This window comes from Opisthocomus hoazin, chromosome 6 (genome assembly GCF_030867145.1).
Source record: "Opisthocomus hoazin isolate bOpiHoa1 chromosome 6, bOpiHoa1.hap1, whole genome shotgun sequence".
In the NCBI taxonomy this organism is placed as follows: Eukaryota; Metazoa; Chordata; class Aves; order Opisthocomiformes; family Opisthocomidae; genus Opisthocomus; species Opisthocomus hoazin.
Genome location: NC_134419.1, coordinates 68,539,650 through 68,552,017, shown reverse-complemented (window position 1 = coordinate 68,552,017; position 12,368 = coordinate 68,539,650). Strand labels below are relative to the sequence as shown.

Genomic DNA, 12,368 nt, shown 5'->3' with positions numbered 1-12,368 from the left:
CTGAAGAGATCTGTTGTTTAGGATTACAACAGCCGAAACCCCACTGCATAGCTCCCCTTGCTCCGAGGGCATCGCAACCCAATACTCTTTTTATTACACTAAATCATGTCTCTGATGCTCATGAGGTATTTCCAATCCTTATCTTTCAGCTGTTCCCAAGCTGAACCCAAAGGGCGAGTCCAGGCTGGACCTCTTCACAAGCCCCATAGAGAGCTCGTTTTGTAAGCGACTTTTAAGCGCATAATTAAGATCAAGCTGCTGAAATTAGCCTGAACAATTCCTGCGAACGACTGCTTTGCAGTCTATTTTATTAATTTTTACTCATAGCAGTGAGCAGTACCAGGGGTTTGCTGCTTGTCCTAACAGGCATCGCATCTGTCAAGGTTTGTCGCTGCACAGCATTGCTCTTTCTGACTCCCCGCAATGCTTCAGGAGTGGTACCAGCATCACAGGGCCTCTACGGGATGGGGACACTACCCATGCAGGCACCTGGAATTATTAGCCCTCATTTGATTAGCAGTTCAGCTAGTAATTTTATATCCCTTTAAGCAGGGCTTATTAACCACACTGCACAGCATCCCAGACTGGCCATCTGGAAATGCAGATGTCATCTGCTCACCTCTGTAAGCTGCTGTAAGGTTTTTCAGATGAAGACGTATTTCATCTCGTGGTGCAATATAAACAAACAAAGTATTATAAACAATCATTTTTATCTGACTGGGGTTAGGTCATACGGTTTGCTTGCTTTATAAAAGAAAACACGTACATAAAGTGCAACCAGATGCTGTTGGCAGAGAAATGACTTAATATGGACTCATTTCTAAAAACATGATTACAGATGTGGCCTACATCTTGAACCCAATGTTTAAGGAAAAATTCTCTCTATGTATAATCATTTCACTCATCTTCTGTTTTCTAAGTCTCTTAACTAACAACAAATGTCCCCTAGAACTAAACAAGTTACACACCCTCTCCTTTCACATTTCCGTCACAAACATAATTCAAGCATACCCTTATCTAAGAAGAGCTGAACGCGTTACTGAGGAAACACTGCTTTGCAGCAGCTCATTGCGAGAAGGCAATGTTGCAAGTTAGAACAAAGTCTAGACTCAGCTTTTTTTACTACAAACAATGCTTACCTAGGTCTGGACCTGGCTTGTAATTTGATTTTCAAAGTACAAAAATAGTTACTACAACTCTACTCACAGTAGTGGATAAACTGAAAGACGTTTTAATGAATTATTTTTAGTGTTTTCTGTTAAAAAAAAAATCAACTGATACACATCCCGGTTTCTGATCACTAATGACATCCTTAAAATCTCTTACCAATTTATAGAGCTCTCAGTAAGGTAACTAAAGCATATATAGAGCTCTCAGTAAGGTAACTAAAGCATATTATAAAGATTTAGTTGGTGCGCTCTAGCATTGCTTAGAACATAAAATCTAGTTTAATCGATAAAACCCTGATCAATCAACAAAATTAATAGAAATAACAAGTAAATTTTAAATTCAAAATTAGTAAAGTCTAAATGAGAACTTGGTTCTTTCATGTTTTATGACTTATAAAGCCTATCAACTTACCTCAAGAAAGCTTGAATAAAATTTAAACACTTTTCAGAACAGCACAGAAACAGCACAGAAAGACTGACTGCATCATTCCACATCTAAATCCAGAAGATTTTCACCATATTTGATATTCAGGTATTGAAGTCTTTAAGAACAGTCCTCTTAAACACACTCCTGAACGAGATCAGACAAGTTCATATTCATATGCATAGATAACATCTTATCAATGTTTAAGAAAAATTCTATATATACACACAATACATAAAACTCTCTATATAATCATTTTAGTCTCACTCTACTTTCTTTGTTCATATACAGCTAAACTAGTAAGACTCCCAAACTGTTCATGGTTACTGAGGTTATTGCCTTGGTAATGTATTTATTGAAGGAATAAAAGTACCTGAAGCTAGGTTAGCTACCTATCGGAGACATCACTTAAAATCAACAGTCAAAAAGAAAACAACCCTCTTCCCCAAATTATCTTTTGGTTAGACCCTTGAAAAATAAAACTAAATAACTCTTTCCGAGGTCATCACTCCCTATGAGCACCTACATTTACTGGTAAAACTCAGATATTTGACTAATCTAGATTATCATCTCTTCCAGGCAAGGTATTAAAAAAGTCATATGAAATGATGAAAAAGCTGAAGAATAAAATCAAAGCAGGGAAAAGTTTTATTTTCATCTAAAAAATATGTGAATGGAGCTTCAATTTTAAAATCCTCTCATGACCAGGCAGTTTCTAATCAACATGTGCATAACCATATTTGCTTCTGGAGGCAGGAAGATCGGACAACTGGATTCTTTCACAACTATTTAAAATGTCCCAAGCAACCTTTAACAAGAACTTTAAATATCTGTTACATCTGAATTAAGCATAATTTTCAACAGGATTAAAAATACATTATATATATAAAGTCGTATAAAAACTCTCTTTAGTGGTGGAATCAGATTGATTTAAAATGCAGTTAGACCTAATGGCTTGTTCAGAGAGGAAACTTTGGCAAGGAAGCATAAACAAGGCAATCTGAGCCCAGAGGTGAGCAAAGCACTTGTTTCTGCTCCACGAGGAAAAGCTTGTTTCAGTGACAGAGGCCAACAGAGCGTCCGAGCGCGGAGGCTCAGCTATGCTCTCACCCAAGCCTTTCTAACAGCTTCGGTTAGGGTGGATGATGCAGGTGAGCAGCTGTACCCACATGCAGTCTATCTACCCAGTTCCTAAAAATTACTTCCAAACTTCAGCTGCTACAGCCTCACTTAAGAATAGCCCGGCTGAGTAGGTGCACTTACCTACTATTTATATACACAAGCATTGCTAGCAAAGCTTTCTCTTCAAACATAAAAGAACCCCCAATTTGAGAATATTTTGATTTGACTGATTCTGAAGCCCATCTATGGATGCGGGGTAGGAGAAACAAATGAGGATGTGTGTGCATTTGTTTATTTTCTTAATAAAGAAGACAAATTGCTTGAGGACCCAAAACATACAGGTGGTTTCTGGACACATTGATAAATCAATGGCAAAACCTTCATTCATTTACTAGGGGCCAACCATTTCACATGAAGGGCTTCATTATCCCCAGAAAGGGTGAACACCAGCAGTTACCGCATCAGTATGGGCTAAAATCTCATAAAAGGAGAAAGATAACATAATGCAGTATATACACAGCTTGTATCCAAAAGTTTAAAAAAAAAAAACATCTCACAGCTCAAGTCTTTCCAGAGGTTAAGCCAATATGCAGACGGGATATTTAAATATGACAGCAATCTGAATAAGGAGCTGAGAAGAGAACAAAGAATTGTTACCCAGGTGTTATCTGCGTGGAGCTGAGGGGATCCACGGAACCAGGCCTCACTGTACAGAGAATTTGTATGCCCATGTAATAACTTAAGTGTGCTATTCACACCACTCTACCATGGCATCTTAATTAGCCAGGCAAGCCTGAGTTGGGTTTGCCTTTTTTTAAGGCTTCTGGCATCCACAGAGTTCTCCAAAATGCAATTCAAAGCAAGAAAGTGATTAAGGGGAAAGCCTCAGCTGGCCAAGTCGAGTGGTGTGAATACCTCCTGCCTTTCCTCCCCCATACGGATCAAGCCAAAGAAAGATGCTGTGGCTCAGAGTCCAGTGCAAACTCCCCTCCAAGAGATGCTACAAGGAAATCGCTGCATCTCACAACCAAGCCAGTTCTACTTTTCTGATTTTATGATGCCCCTGATCTACCAAATATGCTAAACAGAGAGCTCTGATTAATTAGAAAGCTGTGCAATTGCATGCTTTCGGTCAAGTCTGTGCTAGTTCAGTTTACTGCAAGGAGCAACTAGCAGATCAGATCCTCATACATTAAATAATACTGTCACTCAGACTCCTCAGAAAAGTTAACTGCACACAACTGCAAGACAAACAAGCAATTTGAAGACGTCAGCTGTAACCTTTTATGTTTTTCACACCAAGTTATACAACCTTGCAACCCTCAAAATCCACAGGCTCCTGCAGACAACTATGATTTTACAAGCATCTATACGCATCTCGCCTCTGGTCATAAGTGGACACTGCAATAAATTTCTAGACAGACAAATGCTACTTTTACAAATGCTTTAATAATTCAGGCACTTCAGGGCAAACTTTTTGTTTTCTTATGTAATACCCATTGCTGTAGCCCACAGAAATATTTCCAAAAGTTTATCCTTGGGGCAATACGTGGTTTTACCCCTTCTGTCAGCTTTCTTTTTTCATCAAGTAAATCCTATTGTACCACATACATATTATGGTACAAAAAAAAGGACTAAAAGTGCTGTGTTCATAAAATTTGACCATAATGCACAGTGCTAACGCACTGCGAGCGCTAATCTCAAATCACACACAGCTTTTTGCTCCATGAAAAATCGTTTCATCTTCAAAGTGCTGCACGATTAGCCATTGTAAGGGCTTTCACTTTTATCAGAGAGAGCAGCTTCTAACATGGGTAGTAAATAAGAGCAGAAAAGGAGTTAAAGCTACACAGTTGAGCTTCATTAAGAAAAAGATCATCAAGAAAGTCTCTCCTAGATTCGTATGAATAAAGCAGTGGATAAGGTATGTTGAAGAGTGTGTGCAGAAATAGAGGGGGAGAGGAAACAGTTTTGTGTATTGAATACGATTCAATCGTTGCACCAAATTTCACCAGTGCGCAAACACACAACTGAGAATAACTACAGGGAAAAAATACCCCCAAAACATTCTAAAATAATTAAAAGGACATTAAAAAAATGGCTACAGTTTTGACTTCAGCAGCTTTACTGTGGTATCCATTAGTTTGCAAATGTCAAAGCTAACATTGTGTTTCTCCCTCCTCTCTCATTGAGAGGTACCTGCAGAAACTGCAGTACCACACACACTCTACCCTGAAAGACCAATGTTCTGGCATAGCAGAGGCAGTGAGAAATGGATTCAGCATCATTCTTCTTCTGGCAGTGCTCAACATCAGAAAAAGAGCAAACCACCGGCATACTCTGCTGCCTTACTCCGCACCGTATTTCTGGCTGAGAGGCACAGGCATGTATTTATAGAATCTCTCAGCAAATTTGCTTGCACCCTGAAGTACATTTTGATGATTCTATCCCTATTTTAGCATATCACAATTAATAATATTTTCTAACTGTAGTAGAAGGCGAAAGACACCATTAACACCTATCAGACAGCTGCAGCAAGTCAGAGGCAGCAGCAAGGAAAGTCTGGTACTCACTGTGCCAGAAAGCAGCACTGCTTCTCGCTGACCATGAGCTGAATGCTTGGAACAAGGTTTCAGCAACCTCAGGCACAGCCAGGTCTATTATACTGGCTTCAGTCAGAGTCTTTTCACTCAGTCTGGATATCTCCCATTGAATTTACTGTTCTAATGGCATTTGAATCAAGGAGACTTCCTGAGTAAGCCAGAGTTCAGAATAAATGTGTGAAGATAGGATACAGCAATTAGAAGTATTGCCCAAATCGTCTGCTATTGGTCTTTCAATTACTTCAGGCACTCAAGCTGCCTCAGTTTTAAACGCTGCTTAAAGCAAAATGAACAAATGACAATAAAAAAATTTGATGGAAAATCCAAAATCAGCCAAATCCGGCATTGTTTATTTCAATTATATAGAATCATTATGTCCGGTCCTCGGATCCTCTTTATTATACCCTAATTTCCCCTGACTGCAGAAACTCTGTACCAGAAAACCCTCAGGAGCCATAATTTAACAAAGACAGCATCCAAACTTGATACAACGACCGTATGAATGAAGCCAGTAATCTGGCTATGGTTAGAGTTTTAAAAAAAACAACCAATGGATAAAATGAAAAACTATATTTGTTAATAAATCATCTTTTTATGAGTAAGCTTAATACCCTTCCTCTTGGTACAAGAATGTAATACTATCTTCCTTGCCAACAAACAAAAAAGGACAGAAAACCCACACAGAACAAGAACCATAACAAACAGAATAAACATCAGACACACATAGTATTTTGAAAAGTTTTAGGTTTTTTTTTCTCTGCATATGGCCTATATCTCATTAACCAAGACTTTTTAAGAATACCAATGCTTGAAATGAGTCTTCAGAAAGGCAGCAGAAGTCAAAGCCAAACCAGGGCTGGGGGTGAGACGAGAGAATTGTATGGGAATTACTTACGAGCTCCTTCACACGCTTTACTATAACAAGAAAGCAACAGCCTACACGTGAGCAACCACGGCAGTTTCACACAGACAGATTCCGGGCTGGCAGAGTACACACCCCACCTTTTTCCTACAGAAATCAAATGGTGGAGAACCCAAAACTACCGAGCTTAGATGAGGACGGTGTCTGTACCCAAGCCCAGACACCACCGTTTTGATGATGTGAACAAGAGCAGAAGTGCTGCTACTCCTCTTCATCCATTCAAAAAGTACCCAGCATAACAAGCTCTCTCTGAAGCCATTTGGCTAATCTCATTTAAAATTCAGGGGCTCTGTTTTGGTTCATCTGACATGGAAATATTACCAACAGAAAACAAGTTCACACTGGGGGCAATACATGCAACAGGCAAAGTAATTTCCAGAAGCTCTTTTTGTTGGAAGTCAGTATCAGGTCGTCCAACATGCTGACACAGCCAGAGCTGTTATTTTTAAACACAGCCATAGTCTATTTAACTAAAGCATCTTTACTCTGACTGAGCCAGTATTACTTTGATAAGACTCCTTAAGTATCTGCACTGAAGCCTGCACATCACATCAAACAAAGAAAATACAAACTTTTGAAGACGATGTTTCATTGCAGCTAGGAAAAGAGAAAGAAGGAAAAAGAGAGAGGTCCAGCAAAAAGCTAAGAGGACCCGGCACTGAAGACCATGAAGTGCTGTCTGCAGGACCACTAATCACACTGTGAATTTGTACCATTCACCACCTGCACAGAGTAACTGGAACGATTTTAGTCAACGTAAACAGCAAACAGCTTTCTGCTGTTGGAAACTCAGCACTGCACTTCTAAAACAATTCTTCTGCCAAATTTGTTGGGTTAACAACAAATTGCGTTGGGAAAACGCTAGGTTTTCTTACACATCATTTAACTGATGAGAACCTGGATGGAAGAGAAGAGAGGCAATACCATTTACAAAGGCATGTAAGAGACTGCAAGTTATAGTTACTCATGGGAGGCAGGATGAGCTATGCTAAACAACCGATTTGTATGCATTTTACTCCATGTAATCCTTACTTCTTTATACATAAAGTTGTCTTGTAAACTTATGCATAAGTTCATTACTACAACCAAGTGCAACCCCATCCTTTCCTCTTACCAAAGAAATAATTTGTTCTGTATGTTCCTGAACATAGAGACACTGTGGTTTGTGGTCTACATGACTCAATGACGTTTTCCTATGGCAATATTTAACCTCCATCTCTTATACATAACTATGAAATACAACCAAAAAAATAAAAGCAATGGTACACACTGTTCAACAGTGAAAACCTTTTTATTTTACAATAGAAAATGCAGTTGTGCGTCTTGTGCTACTCATGTATACTGCAGGCTCTAGAGACAAGCGAAGGCTGTTACAGAAAGCAACCTCAAGAACCCAACACCTCCATCCACCCCAGGACTGTCACTCACTGGCAGTCCCATGGAGCTGGGATATGGGTGCATGACACGAGCCAGAGTAGCTCAGCCAAGTATGCTGAGATTCTTTTAATTAAAATAATTTTGAAGTCTATGTAGTTTCTCCCTCCAAAACATTGTATTTATGCCAAAGAGCCTCCCTTTAAACACGATCATACCCTCTCAGATTTTGAGAGTTCTGGAGGGTGGGCGGAACCTCATAACCTAGTGGCTGCCACATCATGTCTCAAAGCCTAGAGAAACAGCTTTTTCATTCTCACCTTCCCACAAACAAGTACCCTTGCAGAAGGCTCAAGTCACAAACACCTTCCACTTACATTTTTACGTTGCCTCCCAGCACTGCAGGAGCTGTCACCACTGAAGGATTAAGACCTGGAGTCAACCTGAAGCTCGGCACTGACAGTCCTCCATGTCTCTACTCCCCCCTTTCCCCACTGGTTCTCACCGCTGCCTTCGACACCTTGCACCCACTGCAGTGCTCACTCCACCCTCTCGAGCTAATTCAACTTGAAGACAGTCAATGCAGACAAGGGGGAGAGGAAGTATTCTGCTGCAATTCACGGTGGATTGCCCAAGTCCAGCAAGCAGCAGGGCTTACACAAGAGAGGATGGGGCAGGACTACTCAGTCCGGAGGAAAGAGCAAGAGGTCCCTTTAGCTTGGTCATAACTTACAAACGAAATACTTTAATCAGATGGAAATCAGAGTCCTACGGAGGAGTGATTGTGTTTAAGAGGTGAATATATTTATTGAAATGGTGACACGCAGACTTCTTATTTGACTGAGTTCTTAAACAGGACTACAGGGCTTTAATTTGTTTCTTTAACTTGGTTTTGGGGAGAGAGAGTAACCAACAAAAGTTTAGAGAAAGGGTGGAATAACCTTGGAAGGAGTACACTACATTATGCCATGTCAACCATAATAGTTTCTGCAGCACAAATATATGCTAGCACACATTCTTCAAGTTAACTAATAAACAGAAGAGTCATAAAAAAAGAATTACTTACACTATGCACTTGCACATTGTAACCAGTAATTCTGTAGCTTTAATTTCATATTTGAACTATCAGTTATATTGACAAGTAACAGTGGCAGCATTGTTTATTACAAAAGCAGTAAATAAATGACCTTTATCTAACGTTAATAAAGTAATAAAGGGCAGACTTTTTTTTTTTTGAACTTTCTTCAAAGAGTTTTATAGCTAACCACCAGCAGGGTGTGGACTGAAGCTAAAAAATTTGAAATAGTTCCCTGTGAAATCTGAAACCAAAACACAGCAAAGGTCACCCCTCTAAAGAACCATCTTGTCTATATGTATACTGTAAGCAAAGCTCTGCTAGCTCAGCCTCAGTAATAATGTAATTCAACTTACCCCCTGGGAATAGCAACATCAGGTTTCTACTACAAAGATAAATTTTCTGCACACAATACCTGTTACTATACATTTGCAGTATGTTTGATAGTAGCCAGACACTAGCGTTACATGATATACCTCAAGCTATTTTTTCTTGTTAAAGGCTCCTTTTAGTCAGCATTTCACACAGAGTCTTATGCAACATACTAGCCAATATTAATAGGAAAGGAAGCAACACATGCTATTTTTTAAAAATTTTTTACTATTTTTTCCTCCTAAAGAAGAGGATTTCAACCTTTTTCAACAAGGGAGAGTTTTTCTAGTGGAAAGACAGGATCTCCTAACATAAATATTGGGACAATAGGGCTACTATACTTTGTCCTGCCTTGTCGGCTCCTGTGAAATGGTTCATGGACCCAAGCTTAGAGGGTGAGCTTGGGCAGCCGCTCACTTTCCCTACGGGACAGAGCACTCCCTCCCTTTCACTCCGACTTAAGTTGCATGCGTTTGCCAACTGAGGAGAGATTTGACAATCTTTGCATCTAAGCAAAGATTTCACAAAGTGTCAGACTGAAGAGTTGACCACCCTTGCTGCAGGACACTCCTCTGGCATAGAAGACATCCCACCGCACTTAAGTCTCCATTGGCCACTGAGTCCATCTCTGAAGAGACCGTGTCTTGATCCAGGCAACTGGAGACTTTCGGACTTAAGATATTGTGAAGGACCCAGGGTCCCACCTGGCAATACATTAAAAGTCACTCGATTTGATTAGAAGCACTCATATACAATAAAACACTCATGTTAGGAATGGCAAGAAAAAGAACATTCTCTGCTGACCAGACAGCAAAAATTTCTGTTTTGAATGGTACGATGATTGAGAATAACCAAACAGTCTTTGAAATCTAGCCCTTAACCAGGGGTTGTCTTAGAGCTTTTAAAATTACCTACAGTGCTGTTTAAAAAACATCTAAGCTTAAGCAAACACACACAAAGAGCATAACGTGTATGCAACAACCATTTAAAGAGGAAGCAGTACCTCAGTTTTTCTTCATGCTTGGCTCACCGGAAAACATCTGATGTAAAACGGGAACCCACACTGCCCCTCTGCCACCTACGGGCAAACTATCCAGGCACCTATAAAAAAAAAAACAAACCACCTCCTCACATTTTACAGCTTCAATGTTTTACATAGTTAAACTGAGCTGTCTTGAGCTCACATGCTATATGTTTTAATTGGAAGCGACCCGGATCCATTTCAAGATTTTGATGCAATTTTTTAAACTAACTGGTTTTGAGTACAGACTCCCTCATGCTAGCACTACATAGATGTATTCAAACTGTTTGTATGCTGCAGAACTCTTTAAACAAAGTCTGAAACAGGGTAAAAAAGGAGGGGGGAGCCTGACTGCCAGACTAGTGGGTTTGGTTTCTGGTTTTGGTTTTTTTTTTTTATTTTTTATTTTAAAAACCCACAGATTGCAATATATTTGCAAGCTCTTCTGCACTTTTTTTTTGCTCAATACCAGACCCACAATTTTGAGCAGGTTGATAAGGAATAAGCCAAACATATAAAGAAGGCTTTGCTAGTTACAGGCATACTTTGCTTTATAAAGCATTGTAGTAGCCATTACTAAAGCATATATCACAACTTCATTTTTTTATTTTTCCTCAACTGCTCAGGATTAAATCTTTGCAATAAAAGTATTTATGAAAATTTGACTGAGCAATCTACTTTGGACATTTCGTCTTAGAAGATGGAGCTTTTTGTTCCAAATCATGCACGCGCGGAGGTATCTGCCAAGCTCTCCAACTGTATCACTCCAGTCCTTAAGCTCTGTAACACAGAACACACACGTGTCCTTTGAATGCCAAGTCAGCTACATGTCAAAGACAAATAGTTCTGGATAGTCAATCCATAACAATCAGCATATCAGTGAGAGATCTGATTTGTATTCAGTATTATTTCATCGATAGGAATGGAAAAAGAAAAAAAAAAAGAAAAAAAATTAACACATACCCACAGATTCTTTCACAACCTAAATAATTTCAGGATTAAGAAAATTACACAGCCTTTGGTGTGAAAATACCCAGTTTTCCCTAAGAGACAACAGCTTCCATTTAGTAAATTCATTAAAGACCATGAACATCTTTGCTTTCTGCCTTCTACTCTGACTCAAATTTTTTTTGACCCAGCTGAGTTTTGCCTTTGCATATACTTTTAGACAAATAGGCATTTAAAGACAGCTGCCATTGAAAGCCAGAAACTGTACAGATTAACTGTGAACATTACAAAGACAATTACTCCTTAACTGGGTATTCAGTACAATGCAATGTTTATGCAATCAAGTACTGAAGCAGGATGATGGGCCTGTTGTGGGCACTATCACGAATTAATCATCACAACAGAAATATCTATTTGACTAGCTATTCATTTATTACAGCAGTAATATTACATCAGAAGGGCTAATGTTGTATTCTGTTAACATGGGAGTGCCAGGCATTAGTTTTATACACAGCTTCTTGCACCCTATATTTCAGCACCATCATAGAAATTGCAGACAATACAGCTGAAAACAACCATAAGAATACTCGATCTTACCCTCCACAGGCTACTATATCATGCAATCACCAAATAAAGTTTGTATGTTCTAAGAATTCAGTGGTTTGATTTGGTTTTGGGGGTTTAGGACGCACAGCAAATACCGTATAGGTTGTCTGGTGTATAGCAGTAATTGGTATATTAAAAGAGAGCTGGCTTAAATTGTGTTTTACTCCTGTTTTAGCATTGACCAGCAGCCTGGAGAAATTGTCATACAATTCACCAGCACTCCTAAAAACAGTTGTGTATCTGCGGAATGAAAGCGCAAAGGTACTGGCGAGGTCACTATTTTTGTGTCATTGTATTTGGTTCTAGACAGAGCTGGATGCACTGCCTAGTATTGTCCGCTGTTTCGGTCCCAAAATCTTATTTTCAGTTTCACCTAATTTTTCACATTAGGCTGAAGGTTGCCTCTGCTAAGTGTCTACTAGATCTAAAGCATCTGAGCCAAAATTCCTGACACAAGGGCTCATAAGTATACTTTCCAATACTATAGTTTAATTTTCATTATTAAATCCACAATATTTTCTTTGGAAAGCACTATCCAGCTTTCAGGTACTTGACTTTGTGGCCTTACTGATGCTCTTCATAAATACAGAGTTTTTTGTATATAAACCCATAAAGACTAAAATGTCATGTGGGTTGCTAAGCAAGTACTGGGATACTAAATTATATGAAACAACTTACATTAATACCAGCAATCTCTCTGAACCCAGCCAACTTATAATTTTCATTGATCTA

The 12,368-nt window shown here is 39.2% G+C and overlaps 1 protein-coding gene across 8 annotated transcripts in view; it reads right to left on the bottom strand.

Moving 5' to 3' along the window:
* ADD3 (adducin 3) overlaps positions 1-12,368 on the bottom strand; it is a 108,654-nt gene that overhangs the window by 91,413 nt on the left and 4,873 nt on the right. For 4 of the 8 annotated variants that reach the window (XM_075423707.1, XM_075423705.1, XM_075423715.1 and 1 more), the window contains exon 2: positions 10,065-10,162. The exons of 3 other annotated variants lie outside the window; for them this stretch is intronic. The gene's annotated coding sequence lies outside the window, so the exon portion shown is untranslated. Of the gene's footprint in view, positions 1-5,288; positions 5,309-10,064; positions 10,163-12,368 lie in introns of those variants that run through there. One more of the 8 variants, XM_075423710.1, reaches the window with a different exon arrangement.